Source organism: Halichoerus grypus, chromosome 6 (assembly GCF_964656455.1).
Source record: "Halichoerus grypus chromosome 6, mHalGry1.hap1.1, whole genome shotgun sequence".
Taxonomy (NCBI): Eukaryota; Metazoa; Chordata; class Mammalia; order Carnivora; family Phocidae; genus Halichoerus; species Halichoerus grypus.
Genome location: NC_135717.1, coordinates 113,364,834 through 113,392,364, shown reverse-complemented (window position 1 = coordinate 113,392,364; position 27,531 = coordinate 113,364,834). Strand labels below are relative to the sequence as shown.

At 41.2% G+C, this 27,531-nt stretch overlaps 1 long non-coding RNA gene across 3 annotated transcripts in view; it reads right to left on the bottom strand.

Annotated features, from left to right (window-relative positions):
* Window positions 1-27,531, bottom strand: part of LOC118553036 (uncharacterized) — a 49,175-nt gene that overhangs the window by 13,768 nt on the left and 7,876 nt on the right. The window contains exons 2-4 of one of the 3 annotated variants that reach the window (XR_013448546.1): window positions 26,083-26,216; window positions 24,177-24,241; window positions 17,393-17,540 (exon numbers count right to left, since the gene is read on the bottom strand). This is a non-coding gene — a long non-coding RNA (uncharacterized LOC118553036). Of the gene's footprint in view, window positions 1-17,392; window positions 17,541-18,793; window positions 19,765-24,176; window positions 24,242-26,082; window positions 26,217-27,531 lie in introns of those variants that run through there. The other 2 variants (XR_013448547.1, XR_013448545.1) reach the window with 2 other exon arrangements.

Sequence of the window (27,531 nt, the reverse complement as noted above, 5' to 3'; positions counted from 1 at the left end):
TAGCTGCATATATAGGATGATGCTACCAATACAAAGTTTATTTGAAGTTAGATAAACATAAGCCCTTCATATTCTAAAAATTCAGTTTAGTCTACCTCTTGAGTAGGAAACAATCCAGTTCTTCCCTACCGTGTGTTTCTTCCCCATCTATCTCCTTGACGACCCACATGGCACACTTTACTTCTGGGCACGCAGTGTCTGAGAGGTTTTATCCACATCAGGTTGTTCTCCAGCACCAGCTGGGTGCCCTACAATTTCACTCCATTCTGACACTATCTACCTAGAGATAGCGTTAGATCCCACAGGATCAGGACTCAGTCCCACCAGACTGTCCCCCACTTCAGATACCAATTACGACTCCAGGCTGTCACCCATGCTTCTGACCTATTGGCCCTAAAGCTGAGGTTCCCACAACGCCCTCCTCACGTTCAATTAATTCACTAGAGTGGCTCATGGAACTCAGGAAAACAAACAGTTGACTTATATTTACTGGTTTATTAGAAGAGGATATGATAAAGGATACAGATGAACATCCAGATGGAAGAGATGCTTAAGGCAAGGTATGTGGAGAAGGCGCTGAGCTTCCATGTCCTCTCTGGGCACACCATTCTCCCAGCACCTCTACCTGTTTGCCAACTTGGAAGCTATCTGAGCCCCATACAACTAGGTTTTATATGGAAGCCTCCTCAAGTAGGCATGATCAACTATTCATTCTACTTCCAGCTCCTCTCCCCTCTCTTAAAATTCCAAGCTCTAATCATGGTTTTGTCTTTCTGGTGACCCGCTCCCACCCAAGAGCCATCCAGGACCTACCCAGAGTCCCCTCATTGGAACAAAAGATGCTCACAGTACTCTTATCACTTAGGAATTTACAAGGGTTTTAGGATTCCTGTGTCAGGAACATGTCAAAGACTAAATATTAGAACAAGAGATGCTCCTAGTACTCTTATCACTTAGGAAATTACAAAGGTTTTAGGAGCTCTGTACCAGGAATGGGGGCAGAGAACAATATATATATTTTTTTTCTATTATTTTACACCTTCAAAAACCTGTTCAGTTGTCCTGAATCAAACTTTTAAAACTTCCTCCATCACAGTGCAGGGAAATAACAGGAATACAAAATATTGAAAGGAATTCCATTCCCAATGGCAGAAACAGCCCTTGTTTTTCTCTTTATCTAAAATGTTTGTCTTCTCCACTTATACCACCACCCTCATAGCTTCTCACTCCAGCTCCCTCTCTTCCAGTGAGTCAATATTCTCTTCCCATAAGACTCTTAACATCCCCTCCAAAGCCCTCCTATATCTTGATTGCAAACACACTGGCAATGGGATGGCACACTACCTTGTGCAGCCACACCGTGCATAGTTCAGGGATGCCCAGAACATAAAACTCAGTAAGTATGCAAAAGGCCCCACAACTCTCTTGGAGGGCAAGTTGGATCCCTATCTCACACCACATACCCACAAAAAATTCCAGATAGATCAAGATTTAAATGACAAAGGAAACCATAAAAGAATGAGGAGGGGAAAGGTTGGAGAATATTTTAATAACCTCAAGGTGAAGAAGGCCTTTTTAAATGTTGCCATAAAACCAAGAAGCCACAAAAGCAATGATTGATAGATTCAACTACATAAAAATGTTTAAATTTCTGTATATCTCAGAATACCATGAGCAAGATCAAAAGAAATTTTACTTTGTATCACAGACTAAGAACTAATTTTGTCCATAAATAAAGAGCTGTTACAAATCAATTGGAAGAAAAATTTTTTAAATGCACTATACCACTCAAAATAAAAGAGATATAAACTTAAGCTACAATGAGAGACCAGCATTCAACAATCAGATTGGCAAAGATCAAAATATTTGAGAATACTATGTTGGCAATAATTTATAGAAACAGGTACATTGCTGCATTGCTGGTGGGAATATAAATTATCATAACCTCTTGGAAGGCAATTTGACAATAATCACTAAAATTGAAAGTACGTGTGTTATTTGAACCAGCAGGTGACTCATGGATATTTACCCATAAATATAGTCCCACAGGTGAAAATTCACTTTTTTATGTAATAACAAAAAACTGGAAACCTAAATGCTCTTCCATGGAAGACTGAGATAATCAGTCTGAACTGATTGAGTTGTCATGTATTGAGATGGGTAGAGCTCCAAGATATAGTTAAGAGGAAAATGATAAGGTTCAGAAGACTGTATACAGTATGCTACTATCTGTATGAAAAGAAAATATATATACACAATACTTATCATCTGTATGAAAAAATATATATACGTACGAATGTATGTATATGTTTATAAATATCTAACAGACCTCTAGAAATATATGAGAAACTGGGAAGAATGATTGGGAATTAGATGGCTGGAAAATAAGAGAAGGAAGGAGATTTTCTATTCAATATACTTTATGTGGATATTTTGAATCTTTAATACATGCTAACCAACGTCCAGCAAACTAGCAAGGATACCACTAACTTATATAAACATAAAGCTCGCTTGACACTCCATAAAACTACAGGAAGTCCAATCAGGGATCAGCTGACATAATCTCTGAAAGAATAGAGCCCCAAATAGGGAACCTTGAAGTTCTCTACATAGGAATTCTGCCTGAACACTACAGCTTAGCATTCTTTTTTTTTTTTTTTTTTAAGATTTTATTTATTTGAGAGAGTGGAGAGTGAGAGCACAAGCAGGGATAGTGGCAGGCAGAGGGAGAAGCAGGCTCCCCGCTGAGCAGAGAGCCCGACATGGGACTCCATCCCAGGACCCTGGGATCATGACCTGAGCCGAAGGCAGACATTTAATCGACTGAGCCACCCAGGCACCCACAGCTTAACATTCTTGCAGGCACAGAAAACACACATGTGCAGTGGTCAGTAGCCTCACTGGTGAGCGGAATAGAACAATTCAAGTAGCTGCTATCTAAGCCAAGGAAGCTTCCTTGCTAGCCACCATTCTGCGACTCTGGCTTAATTCCAATCTTAATTGAACGTTAATTTTTCAATAATTTAGACTGATATAATCACAAAAAATTAAAACAACTGGAGAAAAAAAATCACCAAATTGTCCTGACTTGATCTGAAGGAGCATTTCTTCTGGCTTCCCCTCCAGGAAAAGTCAAAATGGCCTCTGGTTTAAGTTTGAGTCTTATTAAAACTTCCTCCCCAAGACTGTACTTAAGCCCCTTTGTGGACTGCTGGTCATCAGAGAAATCTGGCACATTATGTAGACGAGAAAGATTAATGTGATTCCCAAGTAAACCTAACAGTGAAATTCAACCACAGTTACTCACGTTGATAAATGATTCAGAGTACTGGTACACCGTTGGAAAACACAATTGACTTTTTATAAAACAGGGAAGCAATTTCTTTTCTTACATTTTCTCCTCCAGCATTTCTGAGCAGTTACATTAGGAAGTGGCTGTTTCCCCTGGCAGCTGGGCTCTGTATCTCCACCACTGGAGAAGCAATTTCCAGCGCTACAAACATCTGGAGAGCTGGTTCATTCCAAAAAAAAAGAAACAACAACAACAACAACAAAAAACAACCTTGAACTTCTATTTGGTAAGAGAGTTTAAAGAATATACCTCAGACCATGCATTAAACACTAGTGTTAATCATTGCCAGAAAGGCAAGGGTGGAATACAGGTAAATTGAACCTAAACCCAAACTTATTTTGCAGTACCTTGGACTCTAGGTCTTGTGAACAATGAGGCTATGAACCCAGGACCCAGCACACATGTGAGGGTCAGGAACTTTCCAGTTCCATTATAATGGTATGACGCTGCTTATCTCTGTTTCCTCATCTAAAAAAATAAAATAAAATAAGCCTTGTTCACCTATGTTAGGGTTGTGGTGAAATCCAGTTTACCATGCCTAGCACCATATCATCTCTGGGAGGAAGAGCTCATCAACTAAATATCTTTTTAAATTGTAGGCAAAAAAGAGAAAGTAAAAATCTAGTTTTACCTATCACAAAACTTTATTTGACTATACTCACAAATAATATGTAGTAATTTTTTCTTAATGTGCTTACACATTTCTGTTCTTTCCTAACATAAACAGAAGAAAAAATTATCTCTGGATACTTCCCAAAGTGGATGCATTTTTTTCTTGCCTGGGCGTATAGCCAATAAAGATTAAACTGGGGAGGGAATTGATATGACCTTGCGCAGGCACATTAACCCCTCAGGATGTCAGCCTCCTCTATAAAATAAGAAAACTGGACAAATAAGTACTTCTCAAGCCACATTGTACTTTGGAATCGCCTGGGGAGCGTCTTGGCCATTGGAGTAGGGTCTCTGCATCTGTGATTTTTTTTTTTTTTATGAACTCCCCAAGAGATTATTCTGATACACACCAAAGTTAGAGAATCTCTAAACCCAATAATCTCTGAAGTCATTTCCTGCTCTAACAATCATTAATCTTTCTTTAAACATACCTTCCCTGTGTATATAGATAATCTTGTAAAAATGCAAAACCTCAATCATAGCATGCTTTAGGGACATTTTCTTCTATTTTCCTTTTTTGTGTGGCCTTCCCTCCTGCTGCTCATCCCTTTCTGCCCACAGCAGTCACCTTCCTTCCACAGGACCCTAAATGAACACTCTGTCAGTGATCTTAGAGCAGGCAGAGTCCTGCTACTCCCTTTTTATGGATTGGGATGCTGAATCCCAAACCTCAAATGTATCTTTCCTAATCCAGCTGAAAGTATCAATTATGTGCAAATTCTCTGTCTCCTCTCAACCATCCAAATAACCTCTTCTAAATAGCAATTGCCCCTGTGCAATCACAGCTGTTTTCACCTCTGTCTACAGGGCCGACCTTGGTGCTTGGCAGGCACTTGGTATTGTTTGTTGACTGACTAACCGGCTTTGAAAAGGAGAAAATTTCAGTCTTTGCCCTGACTGTTTTGTGACTCTTCATGAGTCACTGTCTTTCCTGAATAGATGAATATAAGAATGCCAGAGATGAATGAAGGCTGCAAAGGAGCCCGAAAGCCAGAACCCACATTCTCCCATGAGCCCCATCTCTCTCAACTCACAGGCAAAAGAGACTCTGAAAATGGACACTGTGTATACAAAAATAAGAAAAAATAACGGCTCTCTTCAAAATAGTTAGAGTCCTTCAAAAGATCATACCCAAATCTAAATAAATACCATGTGAAATCTCATAAAAGTTTTTAACATTCAGTTTCATTTTATTGTATTTTGTTAAATGTTTACATTTGGCAAGAAATCAATAAATATTTTACGGATGGACGGAAATCTTCATGAGACTGAAATTCAATTAGTTTGCTTGGGACCAAAACACTTCCTTTGGCAAATTTCTATGGATAAGAAGTTGAGATAGGATTTGCCGCCCCATGTTCCACACAACGCACTGGCGGTCCCTCTCCATGTTTTTCCACCCTGGTGTATAACCAGGCACGAGAGTGGACATGACCACTACCCATCTCTGAAGTGCCAGGTAGGGCTGCACCAAAACCGTCCGGGAAATAGAATGTGCTGCCTACCTTGGCAACCCAAACCCATGTATAACAGCTCTCCTAGTCAGGTCACTCTTCTGGTGCTGTTATGTCTATTACAAATTTAATTAAGAATTCAGTGAAAGAGTCAAAGATCAAAAGAGTATGGCTCATGACATTCCCTCAAATCCCTAAAAAAATCAATACAGAGCACAAATATTGGCCTGTTTTTGAGGATACTTGCAAATGCAGTCACGCGTGCTGGATAGCTCTCACAGAAAAGATTTTGGTCTTCAGGGCTCTCAAGCAAACCTTTCAGTACAGCATTGCAATAAACATTAATCACCATGGCACAATGAAGGCAAGATTGGGACATAATCCAGAGTCCATCAGAACCACACTCCCAGACTACAACCTTCCCATATCTATGAGCCACAGTGGCCATGCGCAAGCATGGAATGAGAAAAACCAAAGGAAGTGCCACAGGAAGAGAGAGGACTCTTCCCCAGCCCTTTCTGAGGCTCCTCCGGGGGCTTATGTCAATCTCTGCTTCTGTTCTTGAGATTCTTCATATAGAATGGCAAACAGAGTTCATTCTTTTTTCCAGGTATATGGTGAGCCACGTAATTCTCAGAACCTAATGTAAATGGGTGTTTGTATTCACTCACCACTCCCCTAAGAGGGACAGAGTGTAGTGAGAAGTGCAAATCTTGGAATGTAAATATGTCTGAAATGCTTAATATGGCTAATCCACAAATGTTCCATAGAGTAGTTCAGTTAATGGAGAAGTGTGAACTTGGTCTGAGGTGAAGCAAGGAAGTCAAGCAGTTACTATCTGTGAGATCTAAACATAAACAGCTAGCTAGATTCTATTTTCACTGGCCTCCATATCTGGAGAAATGTATCTAACGTAAACTAATGTCCACCAGTTTTTTAAGTTCCATAAGAGAAGTCAATATCTGGAACTACAACAAATATAAAATTCTTACTGTTATTAAAATAAATGTTATCTATGATATACTATTAACATACCTTTACATGCACAGTCTCTAACCCTTCCATTAGATCACCCTTCATCCTGTTGCTTCAACCCAACACTTAGTCTCCGTGGTTGCTTGCTTTCCCTCAATCCCACACCCAATTTACCATTAGCTCCAACACAAAATATATCTGATATCTTTCTAGCTCTTCCCAGTTCCCTGGCCACCACTATAATCTGAGCCAAAACTCATCTCTCTCCTGGACCACAGCAATAGCTGCCAAAATGAGTTTCTCTGCTTTCCTTCCTAACCCCCTCAAAGCCATTCTCCAATAGCAGCCGGAGAGACATTCTGCACCTCAAAGTTCCCACGGCTTTCCTTCACACGTAGGATAAAATCCAGCGTCCTCCACAACCAAGCCACATCTGCACGTCCAGCTCCGTCTCCTCTCACCCTCCCCAGCCTCAGCACCTTCTAGCCGGCCACTCTGGTGTTCAGTCTGACCCTTCTACCCACCAAGCTCATTCTCACCTTAAGCTCTTTCGCCTGCCTCTTGGAGGGGCTGGATCTGGCCCATCATTCCGTTATCCAGGTCTCAAGTCAAGCACCCTTAAAAGAGCGTCTCTTAACCATTCGTTCTAAAGTGGCCTCTCAATCCCAAACTATCACATCACTCTGGTTATTTCCTCCATAATAATCATTCCTTTGACTGTCCTTAGCTGGAAGAGAGCTGCCTCACCCAGGGTTATACCCCCTTCCTGTGATCAGTCTGTATCCACTCACTGGTCTACACAACAGTAGAAAGGAGAGCCATTATCCACCGTGAGGGCATTGATGAAAGTCATCCCAGTCTCAGACCTCCCTGTGGGATTGACTGAGACCTTCCCTGAGTTGTAGCACAACTTGTCCCTTGTCCAGTCCTGCTTACACCCCCTCACATTCACAGATGGGCAACGCCAAGAGCACTCCCAAATAATTTCCTACATGCTAATGGTTTTCTGCAGCAGCTTCCCAGAATCCCAATGTACAACACAACTTGTCATATTCTGGACATGTCTTGGAAGTAAAACCAACAAAATTGGCTGATGAATGTGATGTAGGGTATGAGAGAAAGAGGAGAGGCAATGATAACACCAAGACTGATATCTTAAGCAACTGGATGAACAAGTTGTCATTTACTGTCATGGTTAACTGCAAAAAGAATATGTTGGGGATGGCACTGAGACTCACAATTTGGTACTGTTCCTATTGTGATGCTTATGAGGCACCCAAGAGGAGCTTCAATAAGCACTTGGATTTACAAACCTGGATCTCAAGGTAGAGGTCAGGGCAGAAATAGAAATGTGGGAATTGTTAGCATGTGGATGGTAAAGGCTTACAACTGGATGAGAATACTTTTAGATCGAAAAGATATATCCATTATAATTTTGGCTAGCCTTCCCAAAGTAGACTTTTTCCATTATTATTACAGTATTTTAATTCTGAAATTTGAGATTTAACTTTGTCACTAATTAGCTATTCTACCTTAAATGAGTCATTTAATTAACTTATTGGCCTCTTGGTTTCTCCGTCTGACATGTGGAGATAAATAATAATTACAAACTCCAACTTCAGGGGTTTGATCTGAGGATCAAATGAGAAGATAGACAGGAAGGCATTTAGAAGAGTTAAAACATTATCCTAATGAGACATTTTATTTCTGTTAGTTTTTTTTTTTTTCAAAAATATAGTTTCTTTGTTACTAGGAATAAAAGTGAGACAAGAATTAAATTAAACATCCATTAAATTTCATGTAAGGGAAATAACAAAAGAATCATCCAAAGGAAAATAAAAGTAAGTGAAGTAACATTAACAAAAATAGAAATAAACACATTGGAAAATATTGAAATTCTAGAACAGCTAAAACTCAGCTTTTTAATAAGTTAAAAATACAAAAACATTTTGCAAATTAATAAAAAACAAAAGATGAGCTTACATATAATATGACAAGTGAATAAAACATAAAAGATTTTTGAATAAAGTGAATATCAAAAGTATGCTAATTTACTTAAAAGCTCCATTCAGATGATAATTTTGCATCTTAAAAAAGAACATAAAAACAAACTTATTTCTCCTGGAAATTAATTGGAGTTCCCTCGTGCCTGAACAAGATATCATTATGTGTTGTCATTTTTGTTTCATCACTTTTTAAACTGAGAAATGGAATTTTAATTGTCTATAGAAATATTTTTTAATTTTTTCTTCATGGGAAGATCTCAAAAGACTAACTTAAAATATAAGGCGGTCCAATTCTTCTGATAGCCCGTTCCAGTTATGCTGGGTAGGAGCACCTCACCTGCTCCGCCTGCTGCATTGTTGCGGGGGTGGGGCTCTCCACAGAAGGTGGTTGACATGGAAGACATCCAAGGCCTTTTCCCGTGAAGAACAAGACTCTGGAGATTGAGCAAGTAGAGAGCTTGGGTACAGATATTTTATGTTCTTAACTTTAAGATATGATTAGAGATGACTACGGCCATTTTGCCCTGGAATCATGCATACCTTTGCCATGACAAGTCAAGAAGGAAGTGAATTCTGATCACCTTGGCAACAGCCCTTCAGAAGGTGGAAGTCTCTTTGGTGGAAATCTTCAGGTGCCTCTTTCCTAACAGCATCTATTTCTCTGAACTTGCCTCCCAATCTTGGTGTACCTCCTTTGGGACCAGTCCTCTCCTTCCTCCTTCCACACACTGTCTGATCTCCTTCTCTCAGGACTGTACTTAGCTCCTGTGTATCACTTTCCTGTGCTACCCGCTGATGGAGGCTCCATCCTAATGCTCTGCCACTGGGGACAAACAACACTGGGCTATGCATTAGTCAGCTCCAGCTACCATAAAATACCATAGACTGGTGGCTTAAACAATACACCAAGATCAGAGTCCCCGCATGGTCAGTTTCTGGTGAGACCTCTCTGCCTGTCTCACCAGCAGCTGCCATCTCGCCAGGTGCTCATGTGATCTATCCTTTGTGTTTGTGCAGGGAAAGGAAGGGCACTCCAATGTCTCTTCTCAGTAGGACCCTGCTCCTATCCTCTCAGGGCCTATATGACCTCATTTCATCTTAATTGCCTCCTTATAGGCCCTTCTCCAAATACAGTCTCACCTTGGGAGTTAGGATTTCAGCATATGAATTGGGCAGGGTGGGAGGAGAGACACAATTCAGTCCATAACAAACTAAGAGAAAACTCTAAAGCTAATCTCAGAAACAGTGTTCTGAGATTTCATTTAATCCGATAAGAATTTACTTTTACTTTCTGTTCTTTCATCCATCTGCACAGTCTTTCTCACTAACACAGGATGGGAATATACAGGATTCTCTTCTCAGAATGCAGTAGTATTTTAGAAATAGGATTACTTTTAAATTCAGAGAAAGATAGCAAACTATGAACAGCAATTACTTCCCAGGTGGAACTGGTGGAAAGAGGTGTGTATGGGGGTGGGAGCATAATCTGCTGTTTTCTAGTCTATATAATTGATGAGTTTTTTTTAGATTATGACAAGGGACATGTATTCCTTTACAACTGAAAAGAAAAATAAAATATAAACATGGAAAAAATTCATTGAATTAGAAAGCCAAAATTTAAGGATATTTGTTGTGAATGTCAAGGCTAAAGGGAAAAAAAAAAAAGTTGCCTGCTTTTTGGCATATTGTTTAAGCAACTCTGACTCAGACTCCTGAATTTTCCTACTTGTCTTCCTCTTTTATCTTCTTTGCATGATTTTAAAGCTGGAAATAGACTCCTTAAGAATTTTAATAAACTGTTAACTGTTAATAAACAAAAAGCTGAAAATTTTTATAAATAGCTTGCCTGATTTTTTTCATTGTAACTCCTGTTTCCTTCTGCATTCTTTTAAAGAATCTAATTTAAATCTGCATCCTTAGGGGCGCCTGGCTGGTGCAGTCAGTAGAGCATGCGACTCTTGATCTTGGGGTTGTTAAGTTTGAGCCCCATGTTGGGTGTAGAGATTACTTAAAAATAAAATCTTAAAAAATAAATAAAAAATAAACCTGCACCTTTTTTAGAGACTGTAAAACATAAGATTACCATGTTTTTTAAGAATACCTATTTAAAATAATATTTTAGATCTTGTAGCTACTTTACATTATTCTAAGTCATGTAAGTATGACATGAAAATGACCAAAAAAAGGGAGGAAAAAAAAAAAAGAAAATGACTTAAGGAAAATGGTGGATTGGTGTAAACAGTTCATCTGGCTCGTCCACGGAACACCAGTCAAGTGACCCTATCTGTCACCACATGGTAACTCATTTTTTCTAGCTGGGCAGCAGTCAGTTCCCATATGTGTGACATGGGGACTGTGAGGGTTCAGGAAAGCTTGTCCTCAGTAAAGTATATACTTGAAAAATTTCAACTGCTCAAGAGAGCCCAACACATAACAGACATTCAAGTACTCAGTAAATAAATCAAATTGGTAAAATTATTGACCAACCTCACATATGTCTGGCATCTTTAGAAATTAAACTTCTGATAATTGCAACAGTTCAAAGACATTAATTCAGAAAGCTAGAGTTATTCTGATTTATACTTTTTTCACTGGATTCAAGAAGGATCAGGAGGATGGAAACTAACTCAGATGATCCAAGTGGAAGAAAAAGAAGCAGGAACATCTTACGAGGCACCAAATTCAATAGCTACTTTTTTAATTGAATCAAACAGTTTGGAGGTTGTTTAAATGACTTAGTTTCTTTGCGTAGTCCACAGTTAGTGAATGAACAAAGTGTGCCCTCTTCTCGGAATGAAACAGATTGCTCCTACCCTGTGAACTGAGCCTACTTTCTCCCCCCGTATTTTTAGACTGCAACAGGAAACACTCCAGAGTAAGGAAGTTGGAATGTGACTGACCTTTTACCTGGAATGATACCGGCAACACTGGCATTTGCCACCAGTGATGTGAGAACAGAGCTGACGAGAACTCTTCACTAGACAATTGAACAGCTGCTTTTCATTTGGCCTGATGTCTATCCCTTCAGTTTTGCAATGTCCTATAACTACGTCAGACACCGCTGATTTTAAAACAGGGCATTACCACACTTTATAATCTACTCCTTTTTAAACAAATCATAAGAATGTATCATAGTTTCGTTATTTTTGACTAAAGATCCAAACAGATTAGTGAAATGGCAGTCTAGCAAGATTCTCCTCAGCATGTACAGCTAGACCGTTCTCTGTGCATCCATCCAAGGCCTCCCCGTGTGAGGGATCTTGCTACTATCTCGTTAAGATAGCCTGAGTAAAATGTCTAAATTATTCCAATGTCTGGTCACATAACATAAAGCAATTGACCAGCATTTGGGTCACTGATATGTAATACTGCGGCATAATTATGCTTTGAACGTCTTCACACTCAGCCATGAAATAACTGTTGGATAACTTTGGACCCAATTCATAGAAAATCTTATATGGTACTTGCTTCCTTCATAGTTGTAAACCAAAGAAGATGATAGCATCTTCCTTTCCTCTTATTTAAGTATATGAATCAGAATTGGGTTTTTAATTCACACCAAGTAATAAGTATACAATAGCACCTACACTCGTTTTGCATATATTAACAGAAAAACATAAAATGTATTCTATTACCCTAAAATTCCCCCGGCAGGATTCTGAGGTGGTAATCACCAAGTCCTGCTGAGGACACCTCCCAAGCTGCTCATCTCCCTTCCCACTGGCACCACTCAAGCGGCCCGAGCTGCTACCGTCACTTGCCCACATTATTGCAACTGCCCACTAACTGTCCTTCGTCTTACCTCCTCTAATGCATTCTCTGTTCCACCAGAGAGAGCTTCCTGAACTGGGAGTCTGCTAACGCCTCTCCCAACTTAAAACCCTTCGACAGATTCTCACTGCTCTAAAATAGAATGTTGGATCATGAAGATGGTCTGAAAATGATCAGACCCCTACTCCCTGCTCCAGCCTTATTCCTCACCCTATTGGCAACCTATGGAGTATCCTCACTTTCAGGAGTCTTCACTAAAAATCACATTAAATCTCATCTAATTCTCCTAATAAACCTTTGAGGTAGGTGACATACCATCTCCACTTTACAGATGAGATACCTAAGGGCTAGGACCGTGGATTTGTTCACTCAATTTTCATTCATTCTCATCAGAGTTTGCAAAGACAAAAACTACATTTCCCAGATTTCCTTGCACCGAGGGTTCTGGGAGTAAACTGGGTCCCAGAAGGGGATAACACACAAGTGAGATGAGGAGACATAGAAGGCAGAAGTGAGGCAGACACCCCCTTTGCATCCCTTCTTGACTATTTCCGTGGGGAAGGAAATGACAGCTCTTTGGCGCCACGCTGTAGGGTCTATTGCATAGCCACCTTGGTGTTCCGAAACTGTGGTGGCGGCAGCAAGTTCTTGATCCTGGCACGGTTCCAGGGCTGGCCTCAGGGGTAGGAGCTCCCCCGGTGGGCCAATTACATCAGGTCTTGTAGCCATTCCTGGACAACTTTGGGACAACCTAGAACCTGCTTCTTCAACCCTTCTAATGCTTTCATAAGTGCCTAGTCCCCTGTGTTAAATCCCTCCCTGTTTAGAATACTTAAAGTTGTTTCTCTTTTCTTGTATTGAACCCAACAGTGTGCAAAAGCCTGTATGTTAAGCTGCTGAAACAAAGACATCCCCCCAAAACAGAGTAGCTTAAATAAAACCAAAGTTTCCTTCTCTTCCACATTGCAGTCCAAAAGTGGGTGATACCACACAGTGGCTCTGTTGTCACCAATATGCAGCTTTTCTCTATGGCCCAGGGAAGCTTCCGTCTTTTGACTATTTCTCAGCCAGTAGGAAAGCCAGGAGGTGGAGAGAGTAAATACCCAATGATTTTCAACCACATACAAAACTCCCTTTCACATGCCATTGGCTAGAAATAAGTCACAAGCAACACCTAATCAGAAAGAAGGGTGAAGGAATATACTCACTAGGTAGGCAACCGTGTACCCTGCTAATACTTGGGGCGGGGGTGGGGGGGTGGTGAAGATATTTTGTTAGAAAAAGAGAAAAAGAAAAATGGTTATCAGGGTAACTTACCAGTGTCTGCCATGGTTACCACTCTGCACAGTACCCATGCACACATTCTTCTTTCTGCGGATAGACCACATTCACCCCACCCTGAAGGAAGATTCTAATCTGTTGGCTTCCATATGAAAGTAACAAGAGCCAAAGATCTCTCTGTTCACAGCCCTTGAGCCAAGTCTCCACTTTTATTTACCGGCCTCTATGCTCAACCTTTTCTTCTCTCCTTCAACTTAATGTTGGCTCCCTTTGGTGAGAGCCATCTGAAACAGTTGGAAGGTAATGTCTATATAAGTCTTTAGCTCTGGGCTGACTTCCATTGTCTGGCCAAGCAGAACACTTAACAGAAAGCTCATGAGAAAGACCTTCATCACCAAATTTACCTGCAGCTCCTTGGGGATGCAGACAGATTTTCCAGGCTTGCATGGCCCAAACTTTTAAGTTCTGAGTCATATTAGATTACAAACCATAAGTGAGAAAACCTCTACTGTTAGAGCTATATTGCTTACTGGTTAATAATTACCCAACTTCCCTTTCCTCTTATAATACACTATTAACAGTAGTGAGGGCTAGCCAACATATACTGATATTCTGAGCGGTTCTTGAGCTAAAGGTCATTAGGCACATGGGTCATCTTCCAAGTTATGGTAGGTAACTATTTTAGTAAATGATATGCCACAGACTAGCAAATGTTACCAATTTTCTGAGCTAAAATATTATGCCAATGTCACCTTCTGCTTATTGCTACCCAAAGCCACAAACTTTAGATTTTTGTTAACGTAATGCCAACTTTTGGTACCAATTTCTATATTAATTAGGGTACATGCTGAGGTCTTAAAAAAAAGATCCCCTAAGATACAATGTCTTCATAACACAGAATTTTGTTTCTCTCTCACCTAACAGTGCAGAAGCAAGCAGGGAGACTCTGCTACCAATAAGTGACTTTCTCCTCTGGGCTCCCTTTATCTGTCCTATTACCATTTCCCAGCCAGAAGAAATGATTTTTAAAATAAATATCCAGAAGCTGCCACATCACTTCAGATGACACCCCACTGGCAAGAACTTAGTTTGGTCACTACAAGGGATGCTAGGAAATACTGTGTCTAGCTGAGTAACTGTGTGCCTTGTTAATACTCAGGAATCCCATTACTCAGACAAGCAGAGGAAAGGGGACCCTGGGAGATTCTTAGCAGTCTCTGCCACCATGGGGACTAGAGTATTAGAACTGCTTGACTCCAGATACCAAAGGCAAAACGACTTCCAAAACTGCCTTCCAATATTTACAAAGAATGTTAAGGCTCTTATTGCTACTCTTTCCTTTGATGACACATACGCTCCAGAATGAGAAAGTTATGATGCTTGGTTTAACTCACCTAATCATTCATTTATAGATTTATTCTAGCAGGCATCATTTATTGCATCCCTACCATGTGCCAGTCATTTATTTAGTTAGACAGTAAGAAGACACAGATAACTAAGGTAGAATCATCTGGGATCCTTAAGAGTTTCTATTTAAGCAGCAATGTCCACAATAGCCAAACTGTGGAAAGAGCCAAGATGTCCATCGACAGATGAATGGATAAAGAAGATGTGGTATATATATACAATGGAATATTATGCAGCCATCAAAAGGAATGAGATCTTGTCATTTGCAACGACATGGATGGAACTGGAGGGTGTTATGCTGAGCGAAATAAGTCAATCAGAGAAAGACATGTATCATATGACCTCACTGATATGAGGAATTCTCCATCTCAGGAAACAAACTGAGGGTTGCTGGAGTGGGGGGTGGGGTGGGAGGGATGGGGTGCCTGGGTGATAGACACTGGGGAGGGTATGTGCTATGGTGAGCGCTGTGAATTGTGCAAGACTGTTGAATCACAGATCTGTACCTCTGAAACAAATAATGCAATATATGTTAAGAAAAAAAAAAGAAGAAGAAGATAGCAGGAGGGGAAGAATGAAGGGGTGGAAATCGGAGCGGGAGACAAACCATGAGAGACGATGGACTCTGAAAAACAAAATGAGGGTTCTGGGGGGGAGGGTGGGAGGATGGGTTAGCCCGGTGATGGGTATTAAAGAGGGCACGTTCTGCATGGAGCACTGGGTGTTATACGCAAACAATGAATCATGGAACACTACATCAAAAACTAATGATGTAATGTATGGGGATTAACATAACAATGAAAAATTTAAAAAAAGAGTTTCTATTTATTTGGATGACTTACTTAGAAAATTCATTAGTCTCTTCTGAACATATGATAAAACCAAAAATTTTCTTAAAAGTAACAAATTCAAGGGAAACACACAAGGGAGTTTTATTTTTCACTTTCCTCAATTTTGTACTACTTACATCAATTGGCCTAACTAAAATTATAATTTAGTGTAAAATGAATCACTTAAGGCACAAAAATCTGGGCAATGAGGACAAGTTTCAACTCCATTACACCTACACACTCTTACTAATCAACCGCTATGTTGATACCAGCTTCTCCCCATGACAATGAAGCTGCAGTACTCAGAAGACGTTCTCTCTGCACTGAGGGCCCCCCAGTTTGGAATCCTACTTCTCGTGGATCTAAGCCAACACCAAAATATTCCCCCAGAGAAGCCAGACATAAATGAATATGTACTGTTTTATTCCATTTATACTTCAAGTATAACAATAGGGGGAAAAAACTAATGTATGCTCTTAGAAGTGAGGATAGAGGTAGTACATGGTGGGGGCATACAGGATGCTTCTGGAATGCAGATAATGTTCTGTTTCTAGATCAAGGTGCAGAGAACACAGGTGCATTTTGTTAAAAATCCCATTTGACAATATACTGAAAATTCTGGTAGCAGTTTGTCACTGTTCCTATTATTTAGAAGGATCTAGAGAAACTTATGGGGTACTAAGTGTTGAACCAGCTGCTGTGAAGGTTTTTCAACAACATAAGGTATATGTGCCTTACCATTTCCCAACAAACGGAGGTAGTTGTCATGTGAAGAAAGAGACGGGGGAATCAGGGGCTCTAGCACTGGGTGTACATGTGTAGGTCCATGGTGATATTCACCCCTCTCAGCCTGTTTTCTGACTACACCTGAGCTCTAAGGCCCTCCACTCTGTGATTCTCTCTTGATCAGTCATAGTTGCCATTTTTCTCTTTTGATATAAAGTAGCTTTTTTTCTGGCCCTCAAATTATCAAATTAGGTAGACACCAGGAAAAAATGAGGATATCATGACAAATCTCCATAGCTCTTTACCAAAGGTAGGACACTATGGCTGAGAAACCCTGGGACCGGGCACCCCCCAACACCTGGTTTATGGCCAATACGTGGCCTGAGGCAAAGCCTGGCACTTTTCTGGACCTCAGTTTTGTCATTTGTAAGTCAAAGGAGCTGGACTGGATGATCCTCCAAAGTCCTTCTGGGTCAAGGTTCCGTTCTGAGTTAGCTTGTTCAAACCTAAGAAGTAGCAGAACCAAAACTCTGGGTTTATGGCCCAAGCCCAGTTTTCTTCTACAGATATGTATGTAAAAAAAGCAACCTGTGGTCAGATTTTAAGATTCTTGTTGCCAAGTATGTCCTGGACACTGAGACCAACCATGTGAGGTAAATACATTATCCTTGCCTTTCGGATGAGGAAACTGCCCATCAGGTGGGCAGGCGACTCACTCCAGTTATGTGTGCCTGACTGGTGCCAGACGCAGGACGGGAAGCCTCGTCCTGCAGATTTCAAGGCTTTCCTCTCCCCACACAGGCTTGTAACATGCCCCCAGATCAACAAATAAGCCAAAAATAAATCCAATCCCAAAGCAAAAATAGTCCTTCTTTTTCTAGTTTCCTCCAGTTGAGAAAGAAAAACAAGAATGGGGAGTTTCATTTATTAGAACAAAATATCATGTAATTTATTAAAATGACCAAATTATATACAGTTGTATAAGGTCTCACAATGGCTCCAAAGTCCCAGCATGTTCTCATACTTGATATAGACACATGTCTTTGTGCTGCACTTCACATTTCATCTGGAAGATATCAATTCTTTGGGTTATAAACGGCATTATAAGCACAGAGTCAAAGCTCAACAAGGATTTTCTTTTTTTCTTTTAATTTTCTTGCAGAAAGGCTTGCAGGTAGACCACTCAACCTGATAGGACGCCCCTAGCGGGTGTCAAGTGTGATACGGGCGTGCGCTCCGCGGAAACAATTCTAGGACACGTAGGGGGCATTGTGGACAACACTCTGAGCAAACTTAGAGATATTTTTAATTGTTGTTTCCAGCTGGCTGATGATTGCTTCAGAACAAGTCTCCCGTCATGGCCTGGCACTTGATCTGCAGAATTCCTTAAAAGACACTGAGCCCAGCAGGTGTAATATATCATATGCCCAACAAAGACAAAAAACGTCCTGGACGTTGCCATAACTCTCAAGGAGTTGTTAGAGTTCACTTAAGTACTTCTAAAAATATGATGGGTTAAACTTTCCGAGCTGGCTTCCTTTAGGTGGACTGTCAATAAATAGGCAAAGGATAGCTATTACAAGAAAAAATGTACAATATTTAATCAGTCCTTATTCTGTGGTTTATCTGTGCTGAATCCCCCATTCAATTTGTATCCCCAAATTCTACCCTAAACTGAACACTGAGGTTTTGGGTTAACACTACATATAATAGGACTATTTTCTAAATCAGGTGTTATGAGCCTGCCTACTTGTTTTTTTTTTTCTGTAGTTGTAAAATGCATGGGTATGTTCCCATTAAAGCTATGTTCTCATGTGTCCCCCCCATCCCCCCTGGCATGGTGACCTTACTGAGTGCAAGGATAATGTCTCTTAGAAACTGCTTACGTCCCATAGCACTTTCTAGTGTTCCATGTATCATTTGTGAAACATATTTTTAGAATCTATTATGCCAGAGGCCAGGAGTTACAAATATAGCACAGCAAGCTGGACACAGTCCTGTCCCCACAGAACTGACTGCCAAAGTGGATATAGCCAGGAACCCTGGGGTCCCCAATGAGAGGGAAACAGAGGGGCCTGCAGAAGCTCGCTGGAGGCCTGTAAAGGCTTCCTAGAAGAAATCCCAACTGGGCTGAGACTTGAAGGGCAAGTAGGAATTCACCAAGTGAAGAAGGAGCATGGGGGTAGGGGGTGCAATGGGGAGGGCCAGGAACTGGAGAAATAGGATATCTCTGACAGAGACCTAAATGCCCATCTGAAGGCATGCAGCAACCATTTGCAGGTGACAGTCTAAAATACTGATGATGTGGGTAGTGAATGCTATGGGGCACACTGTGCTGAGCTAGACTCTGCATGTAGGGTCCCAGTCAAGGTCCCGCCCCCCAGGAATGCTCCCGCATGAACAGGAGCCTAAATTTTACTCAGTACTCTTTATCTCTTATCAGCATGTGCAGTTCTCACTTTTAGTTGGGGCCCCTGTAGAGCACAGGGACAGAGGGAGGCTCTACGACCCACTCATCTACAAGTTTGCATTTGGGGAACACTCACCATGGGGTGGGCAGTCCGATGTGTGTCGTGACTAGTAAAACCTGAGCCAGGCGCTGTCCTAAGCCTCTGTCATATACTCGCGAATATTTTTCTTTTAATTCTTACAAACTCTCCCTGAGGTAGTATACGCTATTATCCCTATTCTACAGATGAGGAAACTGAAGCACAGAGAGGCAGAGCAACTTGTCCAAGGTCACACAGCTAACAGCTGAGGAGTAGCATTTGAACCCGGCCAGCCCAGCTCAGCCTGAGCTCTTAGGCCCTGCACCCTATGCTTCTCTACCTCAGCACAATGAGGAGCACCCCAAGCCTCTCTTCCTCCCAGGATTTTTCCTTCTGCTGGGGAAGGTGGACACAAACACCTACCCAGAGTACAGGGGCTATGCTAGAAATACGAATCACACCAATGCAACTCAAAAAACAAACTTCAGGAGGCATAGTCCACAACGTGGATATAAAACAGCATATATTTTCCACAAGAGAAATGGCTACCACTTACTGAGTGTGCCTCCCAAGTACCTGGCATTTCATTTAAGTTACCTCATTGCCTTCTCATAACAATTATGTAAGGAAGATAGTATCTGTTCATCTGATGTAAGAGGAAACTCAAGCTAAGGTAAGTTGTGTAGCCAGGTCCAGCTGATGAAGCTGAGGTTCTTGCCCTGTTCACTGTGGCCTCCTTAAAATACAGCGCTTTATCCTTACTCCAAAGAGTCGGCATCGATTTCAGGTAACTTCTCTTTGCTGTAGAGAGTAAGGGGAAGTATTTCAGTCCAGGCAGTTACCAGATTCACTTCCCAAATTCTGCAACAGGAAGTGGCTGCAAACACACCAAAACATCGTGCTCACGGCAGCCTGACTGCTTGAAGAGAAACCTCTAGCGGCAGACCACTCCCTCTGAGGCTGACAGGAGCCCTGCCCAGAGCACTCTAAGGTAGAAGGGTGCCATCTTGGAGCTCTAGATCCCACTGGGCCAGGGGAGAAGTGGTTATGAAGAGCACTGCAAAGCAAAAGGGGGAGGAAGAAGAAGGGGAAGCCAGAGGAGGGAAAGGAGGAGGGTGGATCAGACAGCACAGCACAATTAAAGCTTTAATCCTTCAAACAAGGTTTTCCTTCAACAGCAAAGGGTGCCTAATCTATGTTGTCAATTCAACCTCTGCCTTGGCTGTCAGGTATCCCACAAAAAAAAAAAAAGACTAGGAAGCAAGGGTTTATATCCAAGATTTCAGGAGAGGAAGATACATTTTAACCTTGAAGTACAAGATACATTGCATCAAAGAATAAGGAAAAGATGAAAATCATAACTTTGTTTTTAAACATATATTACAATTTTATAACAGCTTCTTTCCTCCTTCCTCCAATCCCCCAGCCATGTGGACTAATACCAATTGTTCTAATTAAACCTACAGTCACATAACCTGAAGATCAGTTTATATTAGTTTTTAACTCCTTTTGGAGAATAGAAAAGGGGCAAGGTATTAGACTTTCCAAAGAGAAGAAAAAAGAACATAAAGGCAAATAAAACTAACCCAGCATTTGGGCATCAAGAGTAGCAATGATTCCAATTAGAGTATCACAGAGGAAGGAATGTGCAGCTGAGTCAGAAATGTAGTGACCTGTGTGATAAACAAAGGGAAGTGAATCTTGTCCCTCCTGGCCAATGAGTGCAGACAGTGAGCATGGAGCCTGGTGGCAGCCTGCTTTCCCCTGGGGCTGCTTGGGGATTAGGTAAATATAAACATCTTCAAATAACCCAAGATGTAAGAAATTGAAAGCATAACAAGCCGGAGTAGTCATCCGACGATATATTTAGGAGAGCTTATTTTGCAAGCTAGAATTACAGAACAGCAAGATGTGGTGAATTAAAAGTATTTAAGGCTGAGTTTCTAAGACTGGGAGGTAGTTGTAATCTCTGACCAAGAACGAGAAGAGACCACCATTCTCCGAAGATCAGGCAGTAATTTTAACAAACTGGCTCATTCACCATTGCGCCAACAGCCAGTTTCTACATCAAGACTAGTTCAAGATTTCAACAAAAGGAAGTGGTTTATAAAAGAATTACCAAGAACTCAGAAGTATTTAATGGGGGGGGGGGGGGAAATTGCTATACAAGGAAAAGCTTGTTCTGTATACTATTTAGGCTACACATGTCTTTCAAGTTGGGGGGGAGTGGTGCTAGTAAAAGGTAGGTCCTTTAAAAACAGACGCTGCTGCAAAATCCCTACACTCACAGAATTCTGTGCGGCCTTGAGGCACAGTTAGGGCCCTCATCTCCCTGGAGCCTCATAATTAGCTACTTAGGTAGAACAAGAAATATGTTCATTTACAGAGGAGGAAAGAGAGGCCCAGGAAGGTTAAATATATTGATATGATCACGCAGCTAATAAATGCAGGACTGAGATCATCAAATTATCTTTTTTCCAAAGCCCATGCTTTTTTTTTTTTTTCTAGGCCATGTATATCTCAAAAAGTAACTTCTGAGCTCAAAGATGTTAAAAAATAGAAATGATTTCAACTTTCTTTTTTTTAAGATTTTTATTCATTTATTTGTCAGGGAGAGAGAGAGGGAACACAAGCGGGGGGGAGTGGCAGGGAGAGAGAGAAGCAGACTCCCCGCTGAGCAAAGAGCCCCATGCAGGATTTAATCCCAGGACCCTGGGATCATGACCTGAGCAGAAGGCAGATGCTTAACCGACTGATTTCAACTTTCTTGACTTGCTGTTGAAATCTGTCTCCTAGGGGCCCCTATGTGGCACAGTCAGTTGAGTGGCCGGCTCAGGTGGTAATCTCAGGACCCTGATCTCAGGGTCATGGGAGGGAGCCCCAAGTGGGGCTCTGCTTGTGTTTCTGCTTGGGTTCTTGCTCCCTCTGCCCCTCCCCCCAGCACTCGCGCGTGCTCTCTCTCTCTCTCTCAAATAAGTAAATAAATCTTTAAAAAAAAAAAAAAACCATCTCCTAAGTTTCCTCAACTCTTAGTTATCGTAACTTTGCTCACCTCTTCTGATGCACTTCTCACTTCTTTGCCGCTCACAGTGGTCCCATTACCTACATGGAGCTTTCCTAAATACTCTGCAAACATAGCCTCTCCCTTCTGATTCTAAGGCAATGGTTACCTCACTTTCCCCATCTGTCAGGTCTTGCTATGTAATCTTTGGTCTGTATATGACTTGCTTTACCCACAGAACTGTATGCTTGGCAGTGGAGGAACCAAAAATGGGTTCCCTTTCGTGAGCCACCCGCCTCACCCCTGCAGTAAGCACAGCACCGCTGTGCTCGACACACCAAAGATGCTCACTAAATACAAACTGAATTGCAAAGAATCACTTATTCTCTCAGCGTTCTATTCTTGCATGATAAATTGCTTCTTGGCATCATATAATTTGGGCACTACAGTAACTTGTATGATATACTGTGGGAAATTTATCAATTTCATAAAATATGATGTTTCAGTTGCATGAGGTTCAATTTGCTGACTTTGCGTGAGTCAAAAATTAATTTCATCTGCTGTTTTATCAGCCTTTGCCTCTCTTGTGGGGAAGAGTGGAAATACAGCGATAGTGAAAATAATAATAATAATAATAATAAATAGCTGGTATTTATTAAGTGTTTATCATATGTCAGACCTATGCTAAATTATTCATATTTATTATTTCATTTAACCCTCATAATCCGCCTCCTGAATTTACAGATGAGAAAACGGAGGCACAGGGGAGAGAAACAACCTTATCCCTGGTCCCACAGCTCATAGAGAGCAGATTCAAATCCCCCCCGGGGGCCACATTTTAAATCAGTCACTTAGTGCAGTCACAAAAAAAATGACTCTGTAGTCTTTTTTAATGGTTATTGAGACGTAATCACTTTACATGACTTGTCTACTTTAATTTTCACAGAAACGCTTGAGATTTGTAACATGCTTCTTCTGAATCCTGCAGTTAATAAGCTCTGTAACTTTGAGAACACTACTACGACTGAGGCTTTCTGCCTCCATTGCCTCCGCTCTAAAATGAGCATGCGAATAGTTATTGTTAGGATTAAACTAGTTTGTGCGGCAGCAAACACCTGTGAGCAGCACCAGGTGCCCACGGCACGGTACTGATGGTGTGGCCTTAACCAGCGCTGTGGCCACTGCCTGTGGCCCACCTTCCCCAACACGGGTTCCACCTCATTTGTGGACATTCACTTACTTCCACACTAAGGCATATTCGTCATATGTCTCTCCAGGGTTCAGGATGTGCTTTAAAACGATTGGTTTGCGGGCGCCTGGGTGGCTCAGTTGGTTAAGCGACTGCCTTCGGCTCAGGTCATGATCCTGGAGTCCCTGGATCGAGTCCCGCATCGGGCTCCCTGCTCGGCAGGGAGTCTGCTTCTCCCTCTGACCCTCCCCCCTCTCATGTGCTCGCTCTCTCTCAAATAAAGAAAAATCTTTTATAAAAAAAAAAAAAAAAAAAAGATTGGTTTGCCAAATATAAAAGAAATATGCCTAAATAAAAATCCACACTTTTATAAAATATAAATACACCTAAAACTGTGAGGGGCACATATTATTAGGTCATTGACTATTTGATGATAGATGTATAAATAAATGAATAGATGACCTAATAAAGGAATAAATGATCAAAAGCTCAAACAAGAAAGTGAATGACTAATAAACAAAATTATGAAGTTTAAATTGATCTGCAGAGCCTGGGAATGAGTGAATGCAAAGAGGAATAAAATGGAAGCCACATTTTTTTTTAATTTTCCAAGAACTGTATTTCCATGTCTGTAAACCATGTCTCTATTAAAATGCAATTAATAGTTTCCAAAAATAAGTAGTATGAAGTCACATTCAAAGCTAATAAAGTCCACATCCAATTATAAGAGAACCTCAATGAGATCTCACTCAAAATTGAGGAAGGAAGTCTATGGTCAGGTTTTTATTTCATCCTTAATTTCCCACGCTTTTCAAAGAGCCATATTCTAACTCTTTCTCAAACATTTGCAAGGAAGTATTGAGACTGTGAAAATAGATACTCCAAATACCTACACAAATATTTACATTGTCTTTTTAGTTAAACAATTGACTTTGTTCTTTAGCATTTCGGTCAAAATACTTAAATCTTTTAAAACATCAATAACAAGAGGATATGGTTGTTCACCAGATAGTCTAAACTTACCGGTTTTAGCAAAAGCTTCACAAGCAGGAATTGGGCAATTAAAAAAATGTTAATGCACACACACCCTGAAAATAAAAAAAAAGGGGGGTGGTGGTTGGCCATTTATTCCTTCTAACACAAAAACACATCTCTTCTACCTCCCTATGTTTATATAGTCAAGACTTGCTGAGCATGTACATTCACTCACATCACTGTGACAATAACCTCAATTTACTGACTTTACGTAGGATTTACTTCAAAGAAGGTCTTATATTGGCATGCATTGGTTTATTACTTTTCATAGCATCCCTGTACATAGGGATGTGACTAGCATCTTACCTTTATCACACAAGATTAAAACTGGAGGTACTAGGAAATGAAGTGACTTGCCCAAAGGAGACAAAGTCACATAACTATGACCTTATGAAACTTGGCTTAGAACTCATGTCTTCTTTCATATAATAGGGTGTTTTCCCACTGGATTATTCTTCCTTTACATAAATTTAAGCAGTCATAGTGCCCAGCTGGGCAGGATAGACTGACTACTTGGGCAATTTCCAAGATCTTTGGAGGGTGGGTTAACGTGACCCAGCGGGTGTTCTGAGACTGGAGAGAAAGAGAAGCAAGGCAGACAGAACTGTGCGTGTTGGGGGACATTCAGTGAGCAACATGTGAATGACTGCGAACAGATCAGCAAAAGGAAACTGTGTAAGAAAAACTCAGACACAGGAGCGCTTTATAACACACTTCTTTCGCCATTGGCCTCATTTGAATCTTCCACTGCAGCCCGAGTTTTGTACCTGTGCCTAAACGTCAGCCCGAACCTGAGCTCTCACGCGCATGCTGGAGCTGCTCTAGCAAGAGCCCGGAGACCTGGTTCTCCAGTAGCCGACTCGGGCCAGGTGGCTTTGTGAGAGGAGACTGCACGAGGGTACGTCCAGTAACACTGAACCAGTCACATCTATGACACTGGATGGCACATTCTTTGGGGGTGAAGCCATTCAAAGGCCCTCTGCTGTAAAAGTCACAAGGAGGCATTTGGACGCCCCTGGTTACCTCTTTCAAACCTGACTTGAGCTGCCAGGACTGAGTCACTTTCTTTCACTGTGGGTCTCATTACTGGTGGCTAGTTCCACCTGCTTCAATATTTGGTTGATGACAAAAGTGACCCTGGAGAGCTGAGCGACAAGGGCAGCTGAGCAGGCTTCCAAACCAACTGTGGGAGAAACCAAGATAACCTGTCCCCTACAAATGGGACTATGAAGACAACTAGGCCAAAACAATGTGTTCCAATAGGTACCTTTGTCTTAGGCTCTTTCTTGGGGTTAACCAGGGTTGGGTGGGGGGTCAGTTTAACAGCAGCAGGAGATGAAGTCAGCTCAACTTCCAGCAGTAAGAATGCAGGGGAGACAGATGAAAACACCTCTGGACACATGAAACTAACAAGAGAGGAGAAAGACTGGACAGCACAGATCTCTAAAAGAGACACCTGGAAGCAAGATCCATCACAAGCCCTTCTAATACAAGAATTCTCTAGAAGGAAACAGGCTTCCGTCAAATAAGGCACCTTTGAGAGACGAGAGACACAATCCTTCTCTGCCATCTTGAAATATTCCTCCCTTAAATCCCCTTATCCTTGCCCTCCTTGCAAACCCCACCATCACCCATTTTGTAAGTTAACCACTACATTCTGGGATATAATGCCAGAAACAGATTTCGCCCAGCAAAGCTTTTTACCCACCCAACTTCTCAAAAGCATTTGCCCTTTCCAACCATCTCTCATGAGCGGATGAAGTGACTAATTCTTTACTTCATTTAAGCAATGAAGTTGTCCTTTGTCTAAATCTTACAAATCCAAGAAAGGGTTGTCAGCTCTCAGAGAAACAGGGACCAATGTCAGGGGGTGGTAGAGTAAACAACTACTTACAGAGAAGCTCAAAAGATCTGGGGTTTCCTTTCAGTTTTGCCGCTTATTATCCGTGTGGCCTTCTGTAAGTAACTCAACTGCTGTGTCTGCTTTCTTCCTCATGAAATCCGCTAATGTCTTCCTCTTGATGCATTCTAAATAACAAGGAATCCAGCGTTCAACACACAGTCTCTCTTCCTCCTGTACCTGGTCATTCACACTAATGGTTTCACGTCACTCCCTAAGGACACTTTTGTTTCTGGAATGTGTATATTCTGATCATCAGAATCTCAGAAAAAGACCACAAAATAGGCAAGACCATCAAAATCAAAGTTGGCCCTTTACAAGTGGTTACATGATGTTAATAATATTCACCTATCTCTGAAATCTAGTTTCTCACTGAAACAATTTACTCTATAAAACAAGAATAATGTTGTAATTAAAGATGATTTCAATTTAGGAATTGTCAGTGAATTCAATTAAAGGTAGACTTGGGAAAATTGTGTATTGTACCTGAATAATCTGTGATTTTCTTGATGCCTTTCTTCAACTGCTACAAGCACTGATATTTTCAGGATATTAAAACATCTATGTTGGGACGCCTGGGTGGCTCAGACGGTTAAGCATCTGCCCTAGGCTCAGGTCATGACCTCCAGGTCTTGGGGTCAGCCTGCATCGGGCTCCCTGCTCAGCGGGGAGTCTGCTTCTCCCTCTCCCTCTGCCTCTCCCCTCAGTTCTCTCCCTCTTTCTCTCTCTCTCAAATGAATAAATAAAATCTTTAAAAATAAATAAGTAAATAAACAAACATCTGTGTTAAACCAGAATATTCAACGCCATCACAGTTCAGCACTTCCTGGCTGAGAAAGGTTTTCACTAGATGATATTTAGGGACAACTTTTTATAATCATTAAGCCTCATCACATTATTACTAAAAATTTATCTTCTATGAAACTTTGAGGATCATAACAAATATATTAAGCAAGAAAGTATGCAAATATTGCTCTCTTTGTCAAATGAGAGAAATGGCACAGGAAAAGAGACACATTTACCATAAATCACAAACACAGGTTTCTGAGATAAAAACAGAGAGCAGAATCCTAGGCATGGACAGTTGACTCGGTCTCCGCTCTTTGACTATGAACACACACGCCCGACAGGATGTAGACTTTTCCCCGTGCCTCACAAGAATGAGCATCGGCGAGAACACACTGTTTGTCCCCCAGCCCACTATGCTCTACAGGCTCTGAGGCCCACAGAGTTTAGGCAACTTGCCCAAGATCACATAGCTAGTCAGAGAGGCCTCCTTCTGACCCCCCTCAACAGGGCTCCTTCCCAGATACCGCTCAACTCAGTTCCATCTCCCACCACACGTGCCTGGAACGGGCTCACTCATTCACTTGACAAAAATGTACTGCAAACCCACCTAGCATGCTAAGCCCTACGTATAACGCAAGTTCTCATCAGCTAAAA